We start from the raw sequence: 24,443 nt of genomic DNA, 5'->3' as shown, positions 1-24,443 counted from the left end.
ATACTTTGAAAGGTAGGTAGGTGCTATCGCTCCAATAATTGGTTAAGAATTACTTTCAATAGAAATGTGAAAGTTGCTTTTCTTCCCTTCAATTTCACAAGTGCTCATGAAAAAGAAGCAGTTTTTAAAGATAGTTTAAGAAAATTTATCTCCTCACACAGAGATGCAATACTGATTTTTTTACTGACTACCCCCGCTCCGTGATCTAGGTGTTTAGTGTTTAGTGACATATGCAATTTGTGTAATATTAATCTTAAAATGTATACAGTACTCATAGATATGCTACCAGTATTTTTTAAGAGCAATCTCACAACTCTGTCTTCATTTATGATAAACCTTTGTAAGAGGAAATTGAAGACTTCTTGTCAAGTAAGTGGAAAAAAAAAGAGGAAATACCTTCATTTCTTTTTTCCAGCAAGTAGAAATGTCTTTGAATAATCAGAGAGAGTATCGCTGCTTGGTAATGAGTGCCTATTAAACACATGCTCTCTAATACATTTATTTTTGAGAAAAATTATAGCAGTTTCTCAGATGTTAAAGACGACACACTGCTAGAAAGTAAAGTATCAAAAGCCAGGGGTTCTGTCAACAAATGACAAATTAAACAGCAGAAGTTCCCAAGACACATCTAAGAGCTCTGAAGGAACATAGTGAAGGAGGTTGAACTCCTATTAAAAAGCAAAACCAACCAAACAAAAACCACCACAACAAAAAAACCTGAAACAAACTCCCCAACCCAGGTATTCACTAAAATGTGCTTCTGTACCTACCTTTGAAAGAAAGGCAAATGGGATCCTAGAAATCACAGATCTTCAGTAAATAATCCGATTGAAGTAACAATTTAAAAATCAAATTATGAAATACTTAATGGATCATAATTTTACAAGGTGATTGGGTTTTATAAGGGGAATATTGTGCTTTTAATTTAATGCAGTATAATTTCTCCAGGGTGTCAGTAAAATGATGAGTGAGGAGATAGGTAGACATGTTTGTCTAAGCTTTCAAAAGCCTTTGGCAAAGTCTTTCAGAAGAAGCCATTAAAAATGATCAGTCTAAAGGGAAGAGCTAAAATTTTGACATAGGTCAGAAGCTGGATGAGACAATGAAAAAGAAGGGCCTGAATAACTCATAATATTTTAAAAGGGTGAAATGTTAACAGTGGTGTGTTTGAAAATTGAAAGAGAACCACTTTGGTTTAATGTACTATTTGCAATTAAGATCTGGAAGAGAGATGCAATCGTCTGATTATTTATGATAGAAATAAAAAAAAAATTGGAGAAGTTTCAGGCGTATTTAGGAGAATGAAGTCACCAACGTGGTAACAGGTATAATGTAAATCTAACCATGGTAGAACAATGACCTGACCAATGCTGGCAATTTTCTAAATGCTCTAAAATATCTTTGGGCCTATAATTAGATATCTGTTTATTAAAGAAAACAAAGCTCCTGCATGTATTTCTCAGTAATAGCTCAACTTCTCCCTCTCTCCTGAAAAATACCTGCAAACAAGCCCTCTATGTGTCTGTGCTTCAGAAAGCAAATACACTATTTGGAGAAGACAAGAGAACAACACGAAAAGAATTCACTTTATATTGACTCCTGAGTTTAATGATAGGCTTTGAAGATGAGTATATGTACATGCCTGTATATTAGTTGGGTAATTGGAGATCAACATGACAGGAGCGTTTGGAAAATTGACCTAAATTAGTATATAATACCACAGAGCTGATATTTAATTAGCTCTGATGACAATGATCCTTGATGGTTGTAGCTATCAAACTACAGAGCCTTTCTGTGAGGAGTGGAGCTGAAACCAAACCAGGCATTTGCTTTCTCTTCGCGAAAATCTGAGATCTATCCTTTTATAGGACAGCTGATTTTCTAGGCAGTTTGCAGCTCCCACCTTCTGTCCCCAGGCTAAGCATTTTCAGGGATGTTGCTTTGTCAAGTCAGGTTCTTTATGCTGCTTCTCAGCTGCCATTATGCTGCTTCTCAGCTGCCATTATGCTGTTTCTCAGCTGTTATTTCCCTTGATGAGCTGCTGGTTCTTAAACCAAAACCAGTCCTGCCCTGGCTCTCACTTCTGAAAACCTGTAACTGGCCTTTAGTGAGTTGCTTACAATTCTGGGGCCTCCCCTTCCAAACTGTGTTCATATTGTCAAAACCTTTGCTGTTACCCGGTGGCTAAATTGCATATCATAACAAGAGACACCTGGTATCAAGTTCAGATTTGCACAGCCAGTTCTCATAACAAGTGAGTAAGAAGCCCAGCAGGTCAGCTGTACATTCTTTGCTGTGTGATCACCAAACACCCCTAGGGTAAGGCTTCTGACCTGTTACTGGCAGTTGTGGTAATATTTTCACAGAGACTGGTACAAAAAACAAACAGACAAACAAAAAGTATAGTTTTGCTATTCTGTGTGTTGTTGTTTGTGTTCAGAAAAAGCTAATTCAAAATCCATGTAATATGCTTCTACTCTAATGGGAGCCACAGGTTTCTGCTGTAGCTATATAGGATACAGATTTCCTAAAGGATTTAGACATTGCTTTAATGGTGAATACATACCCTGGGAAGATGACAGGGCTGGGTTTGAGTTCCTGTTGCAAGAAGCAATTATACATTTTTCATTACAAGGCCATTATGTCAAACATAAAAAAAATTCTGATGTTACAAACTGATTAAAGAGCAAAGGCTTACTTTGGTAAGTACAATGATTATGGGTACAAAGTAATAGGACTAAAATTACTGTGAAAAATGAAGCTTTCAGAAACTTATTCAACTTTCCTCCAAATTGCTGCTTCTTGCCAGTATAATGCACTGAACTACATACATAACTAATTTGATCTGAGGTGACCATTTCTATGTTCCTTCCATTCAGATGACATCAATTCGAGTATGTCTCTGTTAAATATTAGACCTATATTAATAACTAGGAATTCAGTCAAAAAATTGAAATTATATTGTAAGTGAAGTCTAAAAATCTAAAATTTCTACAGCCAAAAATAATATCAGTGTCTGCTTTGTAATAGTGGTCTTTGCTGAATTGTAATGCTAGTCTTTCCCTGGGGAATTCTTAGTCACATCTTTATCCCAGACAGGAAAAATAGAGATGTGCACTTCAGCTATTCTACTGTAAAAATTTATTTATAAGTATTTATCAACATATTATTATAATATCTTTAAATGGCTGGAATTTTACACCAAGAAGATTAGTGTTTCACCCATAGTGAGAGCCAAAATAAACAGTGTAGGTACAGATGTGAAAATGGACAATAACTATCATTCTTCTGGTTCCGTATGCAAAAGTCGAAAAGAGAGAATGTAACTTTTGAAGCTTGACTGTTTCTCTAGCATCTCTTTACAATGGTATTTGAATAATTAGAGATTTATGAGAAATACCAAAAGTTAGAGACCCAGCAGCTCATGTCATCAGCTAGGCGAGTGAGGTGTAGGAGGTAAGAACAGAGGTACAAATAGAAAAATTCTTAGTCAAGCTCAGTTGTATTTATAATTTCTCAGGCTGTTTTTAGGAACTCTGTTTAGATGACATTTCTAGAATAGTCTCAATTTTTTCAAACTGAAAGTGTTTTGATATTTTGTCTAACTGAAAGAAGGAAGAAGGTTTTATTTTGGTTTTTAATTCTAGTTTTGACTAAAGTGTAACTTTGATTGAGGGGGAACATAACACCCTTATTGCTCATGCTAAACTCAGCTGTTTTGAAACAGAGAAAGATTTAAGGGAGACTCAAATTCCTTAAGTTATTAGAGCAGGGAGAATGTTAGCATTTTTCTCAATTGCGCTTTCCCTTTTATTAAACCCAGACACTTTGATCATTTTTCCTGTTCATCCACAAAATAAGAACCATTATTTTTCTGGCTCAGCCATTCTACAATTCAAATGACTGGAGCGGCTGGCAAATGAGTTGATGACAGAGCTGTTTCACACAACTTTCCACTTTTGAGATATTCAAAAAAGAGGAATACTTTGAGATTCTCACTATTTTAGGGAAAACATATAGACCAGAGAATTCTTTCACTTTTATCTCCACATCTTATGAGAAACATTTCCTTTCTTTTAAGGAAATCAGCAGCTTGATTTATAGCATTTCTTCCAATAAAAATTCCAGCAAAGAATGTATTGTAAATTAGCAATTCTTATCAGCTGCTAGTAGCTGAGGTAGACTTATCTATGCATTTCCTCCTCAGAAGCAAACCTAGACGGCTCCATTTCAGAGTTTTTTCTTACTTGTTATTTGAAAAAAAGATGTGCCTTTCTTTTCCAAAAACCTTTTCCTTTACAAAGCATCAGTTTTGTTTAATGAAGCTGGAAATAAAGGCTTAGACAGAAAAAGAGGACATTAACGGTAAAATTTGGTTTATTCTTGTGTCTCTTCCTCAGTATCTCTGTAATGTAGAAATGTCAGTGCAGTGAATACCTTACCTGAATGTGGGTAGCTTTATTGTCAGCTCTGTACCTACTTTATGTACTACATGACAGCTTTTTCTGTGTTCTCCCCTTTCTCCCCCTCACTGCCCATTAGAAGCATGATATGTTAATCTAATATTCTATTAAGATTTTGCTAGTTAGGATGCAGAAATTAAGTCAGCAATTCTTTCTAGTTTTTCCTCGGGGACTTCAGTTAATTTCTCTCATACATCATAAATGGAATATTTTAATAGATGGCTGCTCCTCCACCCCAAGTTATCCTTTATTCACTAAGGTAACAAAAGACAAATTTAACTGCAATAGAAGAGTCAATTAAAGGAAATATTTTGGTAACCCTGACAAAAGGCACAATCATGTTATTGTACCCAGCCCCCAAAGCTGAATTTGGTGGGTTTTGTTGTTGTTGTTTTGTTGTTTTGTTGTTGTTTTTGGTTTTTTTGTGTGTGTGTAGATAGAATGAGAGGAAGAAAAAAAAAAAGGCTTTGTGCCAATTGGTTTCAAAAATGTCCTTAGTATTTTCATGGGCTCTTCTAAATGGCAACAAACAGTGAATGTATGTGATAGTCAGTCTGTAAATGTCAAACCCAGCAGAGCTGTATCTCTATAGTCTTGCACAATAGTGCAATATCTAGTTCTCTGTTATATCCAGACCAGGCTGGATACATGACAAATGTGCATAGTGATTCCATACAAAGTTGCAAACAAATTGTATCAGTTTCATAATTCCTGGGGATTTTCTTCTTTTTATTTGTTTTAGCCTTGTATAATATTTCTTCCTTGATTTTACTTGCTTTGTCAGAGGAGCAAATTCTGTTTTACTTGAGTAGGTGCCTTTGTAAGGACTTCAGAGTTAAATTGTTTGATACTAGTTTAACCATCCTATGTAACTCAGTGAAATGGACCCCAGCTGTTCTGCAGCATCTGCAGCTGTGGAAGAAGGAGTTATCTTTTCTGTGGATACTGTCTCTGTACAGCAAACCTCCTCTAGAGAGCAACAAAGGTTGATGAAGACCAACATTTATACTGAGTAAGCTGCTGTATGTTAAAAATCAGTTGTGCAGTTCTTACACTAATTGTAACCACTGGGATATTTTTTTCCATACTTTCTGCTGAAAGCATAATCCTTAAAATTTAATAATTCCTTGGAAAAGCCCTTGTGGATATGATAGACATCCTATAGCACCTCTTAGAAAATTACATTCTTGTGAAGTATTCTGAAAACTTCTCGAGTACACTTTTTATATATGTCATAGGTTACTACACCCATTTCGATAGTATCATGTTGCATACCTGTGGAGATTTTTTTTCAGACATGATAAGTTTTAAGGGGCTTTTCAAAAAGGGAATAATTAAAGGATTAGCTGTGATTATGTTTCATGGACCACATGAGGATTTAGTGTGCATTGGTTACTTCCCATGCAGTCCCTGGGGATCCACTCTTTTGGGGTTTACACTAAGGAAATGTATTTCATGAAACACTTCAGGTGTAATAAAATATTTTGCAATAAGACTGCACAAGCTGACTGCACTAATTTCCCTTTATAAACAGCGTCTAAGAGTGTTACCCTTTTCTGCAAGTATAAATTTAATCCTGATAGGGATTTAGTTTGAAGTATCTTACTGTGCATCTCTGTGTGATCTCTTCGCTTTCTGAAACAGGGAGCAACCCACCATCTGAATTAAAGTTAGCTTATATTAGGAATACTCACTAACTGCTACTTTTTGAACATTTATCATATCTCTATTTTCTTCTGAAGTATTGTTATGGTCCATTCATTGATAAAGGCACTTGTGATGATTTAGTCACAGCAATAGCCAGCTACCATGCTCTGAGATATGCTTTCATGCAGTCTAGAGAGCAGCAGTAATTATGGCCATAACTCAGTGAAGAAATAAAAACTATGTAATCTTCCTCCTTCAACAGAAGCATTTAAACTGGAGAAACTACAAAGCTGCTTTGCTCATGTTTTGTAGTGTCTCTTCATAGTTGATTACACCTGTACAGTCATACCACTTTATAGTTATCTCTGCATAAGTGTCTTATTTACCTGTATATATTACCTTTTAGAAAGATTAAAGACCAATGTCATCTTCTTGTTCAGGTCTGGGGAGAGTTGGCACTGGTACCCTTGTCACAGGCAATTAAGGCTAATAATAGAAAAGAAGTAATCTCTTGAATAAACTGCATTTGCTGTAAGATTACTGGTTTAATAACTTGACATTTCCAATCAATCATGAAAAAGAATTTAGGTAGTTCTCTATTTCTTTCTGAGATGTTGATTCTATAGGTAATAAGTGATCTTCTCTTGCTGGTATTAGCATTTGCAAAGTGGTCTTGTTTATATGGACCATGATTACAAATGTTTTTGTCATTTTGAACATTATTTTATAATTTTTCATGACTTTTTTTTTTTTTTTTTTTAATTTCAGAGCAAGATGTTGAGTGCTGGCTGCCTAAACAATGAATGACTTTGCCAACTGATTTAAAGGTAAAGCTGTCCGGCAACAATGATAAAACAAATGAGAAAAATATATCATTGCCTGTCTACCTCAAATGTATCTATCCTGAGCAGTCACCACTCTTTTTTTGTATTTTTCCTGCATTTGATAAAAATAACTGCCCCTTTTATATGTTGGGTTGGTTTTTTTTTTCTCCTTTCCAGTACTTAGAACTCCACAATTAGAATAATGTTTTATGTTCTTAAAAAAGCTGTGCAGAAGATATTTGTTCAGTTCCATGTTTCTCAAACACAATTAGCACTTCAATTTAGTATTAAATATTCATAAATCTGACCTCAAATAACAGGTGGCTCTTAACAAAGGTTGATAACAGTCCTTAGTTCAGAAAGCTGACTTTTTTTCCCCCCCTATTTTGCAAAAGTGATATAGGTACACCCAGCAACTTCAATGCAAGTAGAAGACCTGTAAATCCCACTCTTTTTCTTTTGCCTTTTTTTTTTTTTAATATATTTCTTTTCCTCAAGTATTTCTTTCATGAAACAGAGAAAGGAAAAAACATTTTACAGATGCTTCTTATATGTAAGCTTTCATAAGAGAGCAAACTTTCTCTCAGTGATACATAATTGCATAGATGGATAGCATAAGCATTTTGGCCTTTCTTTGCCAGAATACTCCTTTCCATCAAATTTAGTTGATTACCTTATATTGAAATATCTACTGTTCAAATGTTAATTTCTCAGACTCGAAGTATAATTTTTCAATCATCAAATGTAGTAAGTACAAATAAATCTAGAGAACACAGTGATCTTGAGCAGTTCCTGGAAATGTGTGCGAGACTTTGGCACAGAAAAGTTGGATTGTGAGTCAGGAAATGTTAAAGGGTTAGAAACTATCTTCCCCTACTCATTCGTATTATAATGTGCTTACTGAGATTGCTTTCCATGTGCTGAGTTTTTGGAATATGTTTCCTCTCTTACTATGACCATACTAAGTTAGGAACATGGAGGGAGAGAGCTGCCTGGGTTAGAGGCCTTGGAAGAGCAGATTTGAATTTTCTCACCTAGGAGTTTCAGCTGGAATAGGATTTTATTTTATTATTTTTTTCCCCTAAACTTATTTATTTATTTATTGGGGTTGTGGAACTTAGCTAATTGAATGAGTAAGGATCAACAACGTACTTCCTGGGTGTATCCTGTTTTCTCATCTCAGAACCAAAACAGCTGGTCTGTAGTTCTAGGCTCACTGCAAGTTTAGTTCTAATTTTCTGGAAATTTCTTGATGGACAAAAGATAGAATTAATTTAACCTCAAAGCAAACATGATCATTTCAGTGTTAAACTTCTAAGGTATTCTGTTAGGGTGCAAGGCAAAAGTATTCTTAATTTCTTTCTGAACTATTTTTGAGCCATCTTAAGATGGAGCTAGTTATAAGATTCTACCTATATAGCAGGATATCGGGAGCTCTGAACATTCTGCCAAAAAGCTCCCTAGGACAATTAGTAGTGAAACATACACATATATATAAAAATCACTCTGTGTAACCTCTTTGCAATGAATTACATAAGTAGATATTAAATTAATATAAATGGATATTGAACACTACATATCAAAGCCTAAATGCAAAGGTGGTATGTGTTGAAATGCTCTGTTATTTACTTAGTCGCTTTACTTGGCAAGTGTCCCAGTAAGGAAATTATGGTAGAAGAATGTGTCACTTTTACATTGTAATTTTTCAGATTGTAGTCAATCTAGGGCAGCTTGGATTACTCATTCACAGCATATAAATGCACAAGTTAAATCTCATCAGCTCAATGTTGACATAGACGTTAAATTGAAGCTCTGCGTGCATCTCAACATTGGCATCAGGACTAAGTATACAGGCTGCTCAAATCCTTCAGGTATCTAGAGAAATCATTTCCTTCTTCTCCTTAGTAACCGGGAAAAATGCTCGCTGTACCTTTCCAAGGTGCATATTTCAGAAAACAAAACGACTGTAGTATGCATTTTCCAAGCCTACAACATTATTATTGTCTAATATTTCGTACCTGCTATTAAATATGAAAGTTCTTCATATGCCTTATTTTGGGGGAAGCTGCTTTTCAGGTACTTTTACAATTGTGTCACTAGCTCTGCTGTCTTAGTTTATGCTCCCTATGATCTCTTTAAAGTCATAAAGTATGGTTTCTGTTTCAGGATGCACAGAGTTCTTTGATTTATTCCCTTTCACTACATTTCATTCTTTGTCAAGCAGCAGCAGAGGTCTAGAACTTGCTTCTTGGTAATACTAATGGTCCTCTGTAGAACTGAGTATTATTGTGTGGTTTAGGTCACTTTGATGCATAAATGATATTATGAAACACATGCACTGCTTCAGGAGGCTTTTACACTAATAAACGGCTATACGATGTCATTTCGCTCTTGATGTCTTAGATATAAGCATGAGGTAATAATCCAGGACTAGGATCTGTAACCTTGTGAATCTGTAATTATACTTCTGACATTGACACCCCTTTGCTGCAAGTAAGCCATTAGCCCATCTCAGAATTCCCTATTATGAAATAGTGAAGATGTTTAGCCTCATGTAAGTATCTTTTATATGGCAAGATTAACAATGGATGTTACAAGATTGGCATTGTTCTTTAGTTCATTTAATTTCCATAGGATTGTATTTATTTTCATTTTTAGGAGTGAACTGACTTAAGGTTTCCTTTTTAGGGTTTAGTCCTTTTTTAAAACCAGTGTTGTCAAATTAGGAGGCCCTACATATTGAATTCTTTGCTTATTTCATGGAGTATTTTAAACAATTATTTTTGCATCCTTACTTTTGATGATACCAGCACATGTGCAGAAGATTGCATCTCTGTAAAGTAATGGCTTTTCATTTCATAGAAACAGAAACAAAATTCTTGTAATTGCTGAAACAGCTGATGAGAGATAATTCATGTAACCCCACCTTCCTCTATATTCACTGTCTTATATGTTATTTGTCTGTCACACACACGCAAGATGATGTATGCTTCACAGAACCTTAAGGGAGGAGAACCTTGTAAATATATATATTTATATAGATATAGATATATAGGTGTATTTATTGCATAGATAAATATATATATACACTTGCATTAGGTTCTGTTGGGATTGTGTAGTGTACAATCAATTTGGATTCCATATTAGCTACTAAAAATCTGTTCACATATGACCTGTGCTTCTTATCATTTACATTGTATCTAGAACTTGGAAACTGCTTTCCAAGACTCTAGGTGGTATCTCTATGTTTCTTTTGGGGGATGGGATTGAAATGGAATAGGTTTTTTCCTTTTTCATTTTTTTCCCTTCGGATTTCAATTTTATTTTGGCCCACACATGCTTTACTTCCCTTTGAAAAGGTGCAGTAAAATGGAAGCATCTAAATCCTAATATAGGAGGTCAAAGAAGGATTTGTAGTCTAGTTTCTAAAATGGTTTTCTAAAGCCACTTAAATTTCATGTGTTTCTCTACTTGAAAATTCAGTGGCTGTGTGGTGTATTTTCAGGCTTCCCTTGCAGCCATATAATTAGCAGTGTTGATACTTCTTTCTTCATTATCTGTGGATGTGTGTATCATGTCATTTCTTGGCTGCTGTGGTAAATAATAACCCAAATGGTAGGTGCTAACTTAATTTTTCAGACACTAAGTGACAGAAAGGTCTTCAAGAAAAGACTTTACTTTCCCCATAGTTGTCTTTTAATACTTTTTAATTAATCATTTCATTTTATTTTTTAATAAGCAACTTTTAGTCTTAGATATGTCTGTCTAAGCAGATATTTTATTGAAAGGCTGCCATACAAAATAATAGCTCTAGGAACAACCAGTCCCTGGGAACTGTCAATTCTCCAGCTCTGAGTAGATGTCTGCGTAGAAGGGCTCTTATTTTCACGTTAGCTTTTGGGCAGAGGAAGTAAGTGTGCATGCAGAGGAAAGAATTAAATCTCCCGTGCATTCTAGAGAGTAATTTCCTATTCTGTGCACATTACGTGACACCTTTGAGAGTACCTTTCAAATGAGGACAGAGCTGTACCTGTAAATGTCTTATGCGTCAAAACTTTGGTCGTAGAGACAGCTGAGGACCATGGCAAGGGTTTCCCTTCCCTTGTTTTTTGCAACAACCCTTTATTTCTGTGCTGTAATTAGAGATAAATTTAAGAGTGTCATGGTTTAAGCCCAGCTGGCAACCCAGAACCACGCAGCTGCTCACTCACTCCCCACCTTCCACCCCCCGCTCCCAGAGGGATGGGATGGAGAATCAAAAGAATGTAACTCCCATGGCTTGAGAAAAGAACAGTCCAGTAACTAAGGGATAACACAAATCATTACTGCTACCACCAATAATACTAATGATAAGGGAAATAACAAGGGGAGAGAATACAAATGCCCGACCTGGGTAACTTCCCCCAGTTTATATACTGGGCATGATGTGCCGTGGTATGGAGTACCCCTTTGGCTAGGTTGGGTCAGGTGTCCTGTCTCTGCTTCCTCCCAGCTTCCCCTCCTCCCTGGCAGAGCACGAGACTCAGAAAGTCCTTAGTCAGAGCAAACACCACTTATCAACAACCAAAAAACATCAGTGTAATCAGCATTGCTCCCAGGCTGAAAGTCAAAACACAGCACTGCACCAGCTACTAAGAAGGAGAAAAATGACTGCTACTGCTGAACCCAGGACAAAGAACAAAAATAAAACCATGTTATGTATAGATTTATACTTTTCAGTGATTCAAAGATTCCAATATCATTTTATATCAGGTTTCTCTCATTTTTTCTGGGTAATTCTTTTGTCTGTATATGGTCTGACAGGATTTTTTTTTTGGGGGGGGGCGGGGCATGAGGGTGTGAGAGTGGTGTTTGGGGATTTTATTATTTTGTTGGGTTTTTTTAACTTTGAGTGCTTAGGAAAACCAGGTCATGTCTTGGAATACTCCCTTGGGTTATAGATATGTAGGTTATGTATGGGCTATATGACGAAAGAACAAGCTTCAATAAGCTTTGCATATTTGAATGGAAACTTATAGGATATTCAATCTCTTCTAAACCAAACCAAATTAATCTAAGTACTATACACAACATGGGATTTTAACTGGATGGTTTGTGTATAACTTGTTCTACAGTGAATGAATAAACATAAATAGTTCCAGAAATAGCCCTTTAGGGACCTAGGTGTAAAATTAATCTAAAATGAAAATATTTCCTGGAAGAGAAACTGCTAATGGAAGGGAAGAGGAGGGAAGTTACATTTAAAAAAATTTAAAAAATAAATAAAAAAAAAAAATCCAAACAAAACCCCAAACTAGTTACACTGGTTGGAGCACCAAATATGCTGTTCAGATTTTCTTTTGAAAATTGAAAAAGACCAATAAACTTCTCTTCCCCAAATACTTTGCTGAAAAATGGCAAAAAAGTGTTCCTGTATAAACAACACAGGAAAAGTTATACAATGTATTAATGTACCACGATTTGCATATGATTCTGTCACAGGTCAGAATTATACACTTCTCATGTGTATGAACGTATTCATTCAAATTTAAGTGTATTCATTCAAATTTAGAAAATAAAAATGTTAAGTTTTGGTGGGGTGGGGGTTGTGTGGGTTTTTTTCTTGTTTTTGTTTTTTGTTTTTTAAGTTAAGGTTCAGAAAAAGAATTATTCCTTGATTTTCATTATTGAGTTAGCAGATCTTTGCCTTCTGTCGTTGCAGAATAAGTGTTAAGAGGTATGCCTAGAATGTTAAGCTGGCCTTTTGGAAAAAAGGTAAAATTTTACATATCTTTAAGCATACAGTGCCCTGGGGCAAAGGTAATTTCTTCTATTTGAGGATTTATTCTTGCTCATTTTTAGTTATATTATATTGTATGTATGCATTGAAAAGCAATTTGTAACTGTCAATTATTCGTCTTGATGTTTATTTCAGTACAGGTAATAAAATCTTTTACAAAAATTATTCAAAACTTAGAATCAGTGACTTATTGTCTCAAAATTATCCTATCCCATTGTGTTATACACTCATTGACTTTTGCAAGATATTATACTGTGAGCATGTTATCACTGCACAACATCTGCTGACAGCTCAAGGATTGTCTGTACAACTAAATAAAGCTGAATAGTGTATAGCTACAGATTAATTTCTTGAGCTTTTTGCATACAAACAGAGTAAAATATTTCAGAAGTATATATCTGTACTTATGGTAATGCTTAGTATATTCTTATATTTATTTAAGAAATTTCCAGTATTTGAAACATGCACATTTTGCAGCCTGCATGTTGTAGGAAGGGCTGAGAAAACAGGAAAATGTTTAAGAAAATTAGTAAATTCAAGTCTTTTCAGGTAAAAATTAAGTCTAGGCTCAGTGACGTAGTCTATGATATAATAAATGGGAAATTGTAAACCATTATGAATTTGAAGCATTAGTGCTAGAGTACCGGGTTATTAGAAGAATGAGTTCTAGAGAGTAATTTGGTTTCAGACATCTCTGCTTTCTGTACAGTATGAATCAATATTTTTAAGAAATCTGGATCATAAATGCATCTGAAGATATCAATTCGTATTTTTAGGCTAGATGTCTAATTTTTTTAATTAATACTCAGACCTTCCAATGGATGAAAAACTCATAGAGAACTCCCACGGACTGCAGTGGTTAAAAAGTAGGCTACATGAATCTTGAATTTTTAAAGAAAATAGATGAGGTAGTATGGTCAATAAATTACAGTGTTACTGAGAACCATATTAAAATAGCATAACTACTTTTGATATCCATAGTCAAAAACAACATTGGAAGAAAGAAAAAATATTGGAAAAAACATTTAGAAATCTTTCCTACAATGTGTTTTAGCTGATTTAGCTTATTAAAATGGAGTTTAAGAAGCAATGTTACCATCACCTGTCATTTAAGTCAGAATAGTCTTTGTTAGAAGTGTCTTTATCCAGTCAAAGATACATGTGAATCTGTTCCTCAGAAGCTGATGTTAGATAGATTCAGAAAAAAATATATGTGCTAATTTTAGTAGTAATATTATTGTTTAATGAATGAATAGAATAATTTAAAATGACAAATAACATTTTCAATAACTGTATAAGAGATGATAAATAAATATCTTTCTCAATATATGTTCTAAGTATACAGACTCATAGCAAGACATACTGCTCAATTGATCTAATTAGCTAAGATTTTTAAATAGTTCTTTATAGTTTTTCCTTGAAATCCCAGGGAATTATCAGTCTTGCCCTACTATCTAAGCTTTTATTTATTTAGTGTAATGTTTTGCTTTTCCATACAGCAATGTTATATATCAACACATAATGAAAGGTTGATGACTAGGTTTCCTTCTTCATACAAGACATCATGAATACAAAAATAGATACAGACACAACTAAAGGGTCTATAATACTAGTGCTTTTCTTTTTTCCCCCCTCTCTTTTGATTCTGGGATAGCTAATCATGCAGACTATAAATACTTTTATCCATGTTAAGAAATAGCTTATGATATATACTTTTGAAACCTGAAATCATGTTTTTATGAAGTTCCCAATAAAAGATTTTATTGGAAAATGTAGTTTGATGAACGCAAAAGGATTCATCAGAAGTATTGATCTGAGATATTTTCCATTGCATGTATTTGGAACAACGTACTGACTCAAAGCCTAGACCCTGGAAGCATCGCATCTCTCTTCTAAAAAATACTCTTTTCTGTGAATTTCCTCTTCAAAAGAAGCTTAAAGGTTCTGATTTGGTACAGCTTCAAAAGGTACATGTAAGTACAGATATAATTTGCCACGGCCATAAATACAGTATTTTAGGTCACATTTATTTATAGCAGCAATGTTGTGGTTAGTTTAGTAGCAAGGTGATGGATTCACTGAGCTAGTCGCTTATATATTTCAGGTGAGTATTTGCAACTATGCTTTACATTTTTTTGTTTTCTCCCCAGATTTGGAACCTTAATTTTGGTCTGCGCATGCTGTAGCATTTAGGAATATTAAGCAGCTGAAATTATTTGCAAAGTATTTTTTTGAGTTAGATGTTGTACTAACAAAACTTTTTCCTGACAGTAAGAAGACTTTGTGATCAGAATTATAGAATCAGCTAGGATGGAAAAAACCTTTAAGATCATTATGTCCAACCATTACCCCAGCACTGCCAAGTCCACCACTAAACCATGTCACTAAGGGCCTCATCTACATGGTTTTTGAACTCCTCCAGAGACAGTGATTCCACACCTTCCCTTGGAAGCCTGTTCCAATGCCTGATCACCCTTCTGGTGAAGAAACTTTTCTTAATATCCAATCTGAACCTCCCCTTGTGCATCTTGAGGCTGTTACCTGAGGAGACTTGTGCTCTAGAGCCTTCACAAGCTTTGTTGCCCTTCTCTAGACCCTCTCCAGCAACTCAATATCTCAGTATAATTCTGAGCAAAGTCATGTGGGCTTGTCAAGGCAGGGCTAGTAGTCAAATAGATCAAGCCTGCCTGAGTAACTAAGTTCTTGAATTATTAAAGCATCCTCTCTCCTTCAGGAGAAGATGAGTGACTTTGAAAAGAGATATTGAGTTTGAAATGATAGCTCTTAACAACTTCTGTTCAATACATTAATATGATTTAGTGATACTCATTCTTTCTACTATCACGTTACCTTGTTTAAACTATATGTAGAGAAAATTGCCTAATTTAAAACATGTTCATATTTCCAAACCCTTCTGATTTCAGTGGTCTCCATGTCTACCCCGGAGATTTATCTCCTTACATTTCCCCCATACTTAAAAAAAGTGGAAAATCCTTGCCAGAGGGTGATTTGTGTGCTCCAATTTGTCTTCTAAAATAACATCTCACATTTTGCTTCTAGTAGAAGGAGACTTTGGAAACTATCTTAAAATTAACCATTGTGAATAATCTATCACAACCAGAAGACCAGATTATCAAAAGAACTCAGGCAATTAACAGGCTGATTTTAGTCACATTAACTGAATGTCTTTTAACGATCTCTTAAGTGTTTCACATCTTAACCAGAAAATTTCTTAAATAGAGCAGCTAGTATAACCAGAAGTTTCATTTAGCCAATGTTTCAATCAGCTCTGATGTTGACTTAAAAAATGAATTTACTATGATAAAATAAGGGCTCTCAGCTTTTATTCATCTGGGAAAGGCATTTTCAGCAACCTTCACATATGTGTACTCACAGCAGGCCAGATCTGTTGTTTTGGTATTATATTAGTTAAGATATTTTGATCTCTCCAGGAATAATATAGGAGAGAATAAACAAAGTAAGCAGGAAACCCACATATTTTCCTAACAGCTAATGTGAGCTAAACTTTTTTTTTTTTTATCTTAAGGTTAGTGTTTGAATACAGATTTTACAGTTTATGGTTTTGCTTTCATATGTACAGAAAAAAACATGTGACTTCTATTGAAAATAGAGATAAAGAATAAGAAAACCCAAGGAAAGTCTGTACACTTATTCGACAGCAAACATTGAGCTGAATATAAAATAACTTCCCACCTCTAAAGCAAGCAGGAGATTTAAAATATACATAACATAACATATAGAACATAGTGAACATATATATCAGTAAATGTTGCCCTATTGCAGTGACCTGAGGATAATATAAAATATTTTTAAATTATATATCGTTAAAGTAAAATTCCCACCCAATAAGATGTAGAAAATTAAACCAACCGTATCTGTGTCGTGAAGTCAAAAATTCTACTAAACCATTGAACAAATATGTAAATATAGCAGAAGAGGCAGAACTTAATACATTTTCTCAAATGCCTGGAAAATATAGTAATAGAAATATTTGTTCTAGTTTTAAGTTTTAGTAAAGACAGGTTGAAAGCTGAAATATACATTTAGATCAATTTCTTAAAAAAAAAAAACTAAAAAAAAAAAAACCAGAAAACAGAAACAAACCAAACAAAAAAAACATCATAGAAGAAATACAGCAGAATTGACTTACGATAGTTTGCATTTATATACTACCTGTCTGTAGTCAATGATATTGCCACACTGTGGACTCATGGCAGTTTTCTTACTGGAAAAAGTAACATTTTATTCCTTTAAAAAAATCTTAGGCTGACATAGACAGTGAATAGTAATAGCTGCAACCAATGGAGACTGGAGAAACAAAACTGTGGAACACACAACGATCACAGCTCTGCACTGTTCCATTTGCGTTTGCTGCAGATAGCACCTAGAACTCACTGGCACTGGAACTGGCTGTCCTCTCTTAAGACATTCTCCCTCTCTTAAGACATTGAAAACCTGACTGGACGCATTCCTATGTAACCTTCTTTAGGTGGATCTGCTGTGGCCAGGGGGTTGTTCTAGATGATCTCCGGAGGTCTCTTCCAACCCTAAAACTTCCATGATTTTGCAGCTTTAATAATTTACAGTAGTGTGGGTAGGAAATGAACACTCTGATGTCACTGTGTTGTGCTTGTTTAAAGTTTGTGCAAGTGGTGAATATTTTTGTGTGTTATTAAACAGGCCCAGCATCATAATACAGAATTTTTGAACACTTATGTTAGCGTAAGAATAAACACATAACCACCGGAATGGTTATATGAGGTGCTTTATTGCAGCGCTGGGAAACCAGGGGCACTCGCCCAAATCTGGCTTCAACCTCGTCACATCGCGTTCGCAATTTATACACTAAAAATTTGGTTACTAATACATATTCAACATGGATTGCATCATTAACTAATACATATGTATCAAGGATTGCCACATCAGTCTATTACGACATCAGCCTCTTCTGCGCTTGTGCAGCCTCCGCTGGTGGTCGCATTGATGAAGTAAGGAGTCTTCCTCAGATGAAGTAAGAAGTCTTCCTCGCTCTGTCCTTCTTCACCTTTCTGTTCTTTGGATATATCCCAACCATTGTGTGGACGCCAGCATTGTCTTGTTCTCACTTGACTACCCTGGTGTATCCATTAATTTCTACTTCGATAGACTTTCACAATGGCTTTTAAATTCACCCGTATGCCCTTTACCATATGTAATTATGTTAGCTCTTGCCACCTAGCCTACCATTGTTAACATTAGTTACTGAATAACTCTGGTACAAAACTACAAACAGTACTGGAAAATTACAGTATTTCCAAACCCGCACTACTGATTTATAAATTTTCAAATATAATCATTTCTAATGTTTAGTTATCGTAAAATTTTGCCCTTTTCTCTAACACTTAGATCATATTGAATTATAATGATATATAGCAGCACCTAGCAGTCAGCTATAGATATCTAGAGAAGGAAGCATGAACAGTCTAAATGTGAAGTTAAACTTCCCAGGAATATACTTTCCTAACCTGTCTTTCAAGGCTCAGGATCTTTTTCAGTCAGAGGTGGTATTTCTATGTTTAATAGTCACTAATATATCTTTTCTCCAGGTATTTTTTCAGCCCGTGTAAACTTAATTATCCAAAACATCCTGTACCAAACACCACTCCATAGAGGGAATGGGCAATTTAGGCATCTGTCTTGTCTTAGAATTTACTGACTGATGGGTTTCACCTGCTGCTTCCTCTAAAAGAAGGTAGTGTGAGCTTTTATTCCTTGTAAGTCTCTACTAAGGAAAGCTAAAAAAGGGAATTCAAACAATGGAGAAGAAGGGTCTAGAAAGTTAAATACCTGGTCCAAAAGGTCAGTTGTAGAGAAACTGTTGAGGAAATCAGACGTAACTTTAATTTGGAGCCATATAAAGACATTGAAATTCTCATTCTTGTCAGTTTAAATAGTCTTGTGCAGAGTATAAATATGAATGCAATTTTCTAAGAATGAGACTGAGAATTAGTTTAATTGAACTCAGGTTAAATTACTTCAACTGAGAGGAGATGAATGTTGATTAACAGAGCCAAATGCCAAGTCAATTAAAGTAATTCAACCTTAACAAGAAAACATTTGTGACACATTTATTGACATAAAGTCTCTTGAAACAAGATTACATATGTTAGATTTGACAATACCGAAGTTCAGGTATATTCAGGACGTTATGCGATCAGGAATTGCTGAAAAAAATATAGAGCTTAACACTAAGTTAACCTTAGTATTCATGAAGTTAGAATCTCAAATGGAAATTGTATGTTTAAAGCCAATCAGGTTACATTGTGTAGGCTGCTATTCTCTCGAATTTAATGTAAAAATGGGATTGTAAGCATTGAAACAGTGAGCACGGCCTGCAAAAAGAAATCTGCTTTTTTTACTGGATCTTCAATAACAACAACAAAAAAGTGGGTTTTTTTAAAGATTCTTGTATCATGAAATTTGTATTTATTCCTCAGATTTCCAAAGCACAGTTCAATCTGCAATAAAAATTTAAGCTATCATTACAATGAAATAATATTAATAGCTTTTGAAATTACAAAGCTAGTAAAAGGACGAATTTTCAGTGTATCAACCCATAGGACACTGGAGGTGTATATAAGGTTAATAAATTTGCCTTCTTATTCCTCCATCTGTCAGCAGTAGTCACTGTGAGTGCAATACTTAAACACTGAGGAAAGGATTTTTTCAGCCAACAGATAGAGGAAGTGTGCTTAAAGGTTATGTCTGCAGTTGAAGAATTATTTCCTGGTTAGTAAAGGAAGAAATAAATTAAAATGGAAGTCAAGAAGGCTCTCATTGAATATAACCAGTTGAGTAGACAATGATGAAGGGATGGACAAAAAGAATCAGTTTAATTAAAAAATATTTTAGAAAGGTGATCGAAAAGAGTCTGTTTCAATAATTTATGGACCTGATGTTCTTCATCTCAGTAGTTCAAAACAGCTGGCTCGTGAAACTTACAGTCAGTAGCACCTATTTGTAATGAGTCTGCCAAGTTGAAGCAATATCATATGACAGGAAAATATAGTAGCTAGCTTATAAGAAAGAAAAAACATGTAACTGCAAAATGTTTAGTTTATTCTCAGTAGTATTCCAGAATTACAAACAAATACTGAAAGTTTTTAAGTCATGACTGTAAATGAGTAACTTAGAAAATACTGCAGCAGTTTATCAAAAGTAGATTGTGTCAAACTAGCTGTGCATATGTCTTTGATAACTGATTGATTGCCTAGACAGGGAAATTCAAGAGTTTTAATCTAATTTCAGTAAAACATTTGATATAATACTATAGAGAGAAAGACAGTAATGCAAGATGATTAAGGAAGTTGTGTTGGCAAGGCAATTGTTGGATTTATTGGAGGTTGGTAGTGAAACTCAAAGTAATGAGACAAATCTTGTTTAATACATTTTTCTGATGTACTCTAGTGCCTCAGCAATGGAAATACGCTGATGCTATCAAGAAGACAATCAGTACAGAGAAGGATTGAGATACAGTAAGAATTAGAATCCTTAAGAATAGAAGAAATAAAAGTAGAAAAAAACTTACTAGTTCAAAGTTCAAAATGTACTTCTAGCAACAGTTTGTGCTACACAATGGAAACACTACAGAAATTAAGACGATCTTTGGGATCTCCAAGTTAGCTACAAAATATGAGTATTCTATAAATAGGTCATAGTGAAAAAAAAAATTATGATAGCAGCAGTGAGGGTAAAAATACATAAAAGAATATAGACACCAGAACAGAGGGATTTAAACATTTCCCTAATTAAGGTAACCTGTAAAAGAGAAGGCAGTATCTTACCAGAAAAAGAGGAATGTGACAAAGATATTGCCTGTTTTTAAAACAGATTTTATTTGTTTAAGAAAGAATTATGTAGTATTGGTGACTGATTCAGTAATAACCTTCAGGTCTGTGTTCCTTGAAGAATCTTTATGTTTCTTAGGTAGATTAATCTTTGCTATCAATTTTGTCTTGGTCTAAACTCATAACATATTATGCAGGCCTGAATATGAAAGCAAGGTAAAAAGAGCTTAAGGATCAATATTGAAGTATACTGATCTGAAAAAAGAGTACATTCTTTCAGGATCAGCCAATGTGATATTCACTATGAAATTTTATGTCTTCTTGCTTCATCTTCACTTTTTTTTTTATTAAATTATATGAGTTATTGCTGTTACATATTCTCTATCTAGTGTCAAATGTTTTCCATGCGTTTTACTGATAAATAAAATAAGGAGATTATCATAAATATTCTGGCAAGTGGGGCTAAGACTTGTGAAGTATTACTTATGAACACCTTTGAAGTTATTTGGGGATCTGCATGTAAAAATAGTTATACCTGAGGAAATGTCTTTACCAGATCCCACATTGGTTTAATATCTTGTGTGGTGTCAATCATTATAATCAGCATGTAGGTCTCAACAAGAATACTTAGTTAATTATGATGAAACCTTTTTGTGAGTCATCTCTAATTTGCAGGGTTTTGAGATTATAAAATAGAAATTAGTCTGGAGTGAAAGAGACGCCACTGTACAAAATGAGAAACCAAAGTAGAATGACAAGCCTTGTTGGATTGTAGGCATAATTGCAACTCATATTCAGCCAATCAGCTTTATTTTCAGGTGCTATTATATTGCACGAGATAAAAATGATTTTTTAATTTTATGAAAGCTGAGAGAAAAGTCTTTCATTTAGAGGGGTGTCGTGGTTTAAACTCGGTCAGCCACGCAGTCTCGCTCGCTCACTCCCCCACTTCTTCCCACCCCCCTGCTCCCGGAGTGATGGGGAGGAGAATTGAAAGAATATAATTCCCACGGGTTAAGATAAGAACAGTCCAGTAACCAAGGTATAACACAAACCACTACTGCTACCACTTGTGATAATAATGATAAAGGAAATAACAACAGAAGAGAATACGATACCACTCGCCAACCGAGCCTGACCAAGTAGCGAGTGCCCTTCCATGTAACTCCCAGTTTCATCCCGGGCATGACGTGCTGTGGTATGCAATACCTCTTTGGCTAGTTTGGGTCAGGTGCTCTGTCTCTGCTTCCTCCCAGCTTCCCCTCTTCCCTGTCAGAGCATGAGACTCACAAAGTCCTTGGTCAGACCAAACATTTGAGCAGTAACTAAAAACATCGGTGTTATCAGTGCTGTTCCCAGGCCAAAAATCAAAAACACAGCATTGCACCAGCCATTAAAGAGGAGAAAAAGTGACTGCTACTGCTGAACCCGGGACAAGGGGGTATGAATTGGTGTATTAAATTTGCGGTAAGATCTGTTGCAGGTTGTAGTTTCCCTGGAAGGTTCTTTTTTTTATTCAAACTCCACTCAAGCACTATAGTTTTAAGCTACTTTAATAGTTTTTTATTATTATTCAGTTAAGTGCTAACCTATTATCCTGTGTTCAGCAGTAGCAGTCATTTTTCTCCTTCTTAGTAGCTGGTGCAGTGCTGTGGTTTTGACTTTCAGCCTGGGAGCAATGCTGATAACACTGATATTTTTTGGTTGTTGCTAAGTGGTGTTTGCTCTGACCAAGGACTTTCTGAGTCTCATGCTCTGCCAGGGAGGAGGGGAAGCTGGGAGGAAGCAGAGACAGGACACCTGACCCAACCTAGCCAAAGGGGTATTCCATACCACAGTGCATCATGCCCAGTATATAAACTGGGGGCAGTTACCCGGAAGGGCTAGATCACTGCTGGGGTCGGGCTGGGTATTGATCGGTGGGTGGTGAGCGTTTGTATTCTCTCCCCTTGTTATTTCCCTTATCATTAGTATTACTGGTGGTAGCAGTAGTGGTTTTGTGTTATCCCTTAGTTACTGGACTGTTCTTATCTCAAGCCATGGGAGTTACATTCTTTTGATTCTCCATCCCATCCCTCTGGGAGCTGGGGGTGGAAGGTGGGGAGTGAGTGAGCAGCTGCATGGTTCTGGGTTGCCGGATGGGCTTAAACCACAACACCAGTCTAAATATTTTGCTTTTGGAGCAAAATTATTCCTCACAGAAACTGTTAAATCTAGATAGCCATGTAGATATCTAACTAGGCATATGTGTCATACAACTCATCAAACATGGAGGGAAAAGTGATAAGAGATGGTGGAAGGAAGTGATAGTGGGAAAGGGTCAAAATATGTTCACATCAGAAAAATGTGAAATAAGTTTAAAGATGACCAGGTTGGTGTAGTTGAAGAGGCTTATTAGAATGTCTGAGAAAATACTGAAGTCAAGAAAACAAATTTGGATGACATCTATAGATTTGGCATTTACTTTAAAGCTTTTGTTAAAAAGCTATATGGGTCTCTAATTATGTCTTTGACTATATTGGAAGTAAAAAAATTGCTGTCTGTTAATGTATAATCAGTGGCAGAAATTGACAGAATATATATAAATTAATATATATGTAAACATTTATAATTACTGAAAAGGTAAACCAAGAAAAATATACAGATTTTCTGTCAGTTTTGTGGCTTATATCTCTAATCTCCAATGCATCAAATAGGCATACATAAGCTCCTTTCATCTGGTCATGTGTGACAATAAAGTTGTATCATATTGTAGAATAAAGCTAAAAAAATAACATTTTTACCGGAATCAAATAATCATTTAGGTTGCATAAGACCTCTAAGATAGAGTCCAGCCATTAACCTTATACTGGCATGCCACCGATAAATCATGTCCCTGAGCACCACATCTACACATCTTTAAATAACTCTAGGGATGGTGACCACTTCCCTTGGCAGCCTGTTCCGGTGTTTGGCAACCTTTTTGGTAAAGAAATTTTTCCTAATATCCATTTTAAACCTCTTCTGGTGGAACTTGATGCCTTTTCCTCTTGTCCTACCACTTGTTGGTAGAAGAGACTGACGCCCAGCTCACTACAGCCTCCTTTCAGGTAGGTGTAGAGAGTGATAAGGTCTCCCTTAAGCCTCCTTTTCTTCAGGCTAAACCACCACAGTTCCCTCAACCACTCTTCATAAGACTTGTGCTCTAGACCCTTCACTGGCTTCGCTCCTCTGAATCAGTAATTCATGGGAAATATGTAGACAGATCTTCACCTAGAAAGACATTCTACCTGGTGTCTCAACTCGGAAACTTTTGTGTTAAGAGCTTTTTCAAGAGTAGGCTTAATTCTAACTCCAGTCTACTTCACTATCTGTTTCTTACAAGAAAAAAAAAAAAATAGCTTTTCAAAATCTCTAGAGTCAAAGGAAAGATGTTTCAGTGTCTCTGTATGAAATATTCTGTCATTGCTTTACAGTTATCTACTGTTCAACAGCATACACGAGTTTATCCTCCCTGAAAAAGGCATCAGAATCAAATCTTGTTCTATAGATTCAAAATCCTTTAAGTTTACCACTTTATCTAAGAGATGTAGCTTGCTGAGTGACCTAGAAAATGTGTGACCATAAAGTAATAATATATCATACATAGAATAAAGCTAGAAATGATGTCTTTATTTTGAGTAAAAAATAAAATGTAGTTTCAAGTAGAAGGAACAGCCATTGGGAATTCTGTCTCTATGAATGGCAGAACATTGTCTGATTATGTTTTCTCAAAATGCTATGACACCAAAGCTATACACAATGAGGGCACAAAATTGTTGTGATCTGACATTTTCAGTCTGTCTTGAATTTTCCAGGGGCTCGGATAAAGAAGGGAACTATTTTGTTGATGACCTCCTGTTCA

This window comes from Lathamus discolor, chromosome 1, assembly GCF_037157495.1.
Source record: "Lathamus discolor isolate bLatDis1 chromosome 1, bLatDis1.hap1, whole genome shotgun sequence".
In the NCBI taxonomy this organism is placed as follows: Eukaryota; Metazoa; Chordata; class Aves; order Psittaciformes; family Psittacidae; genus Lathamus; species Lathamus discolor.
The sequence above is the reverse complement of the archived record's forward strand: the minus strand, read 5'-3'. Positions refer to the sequence as shown.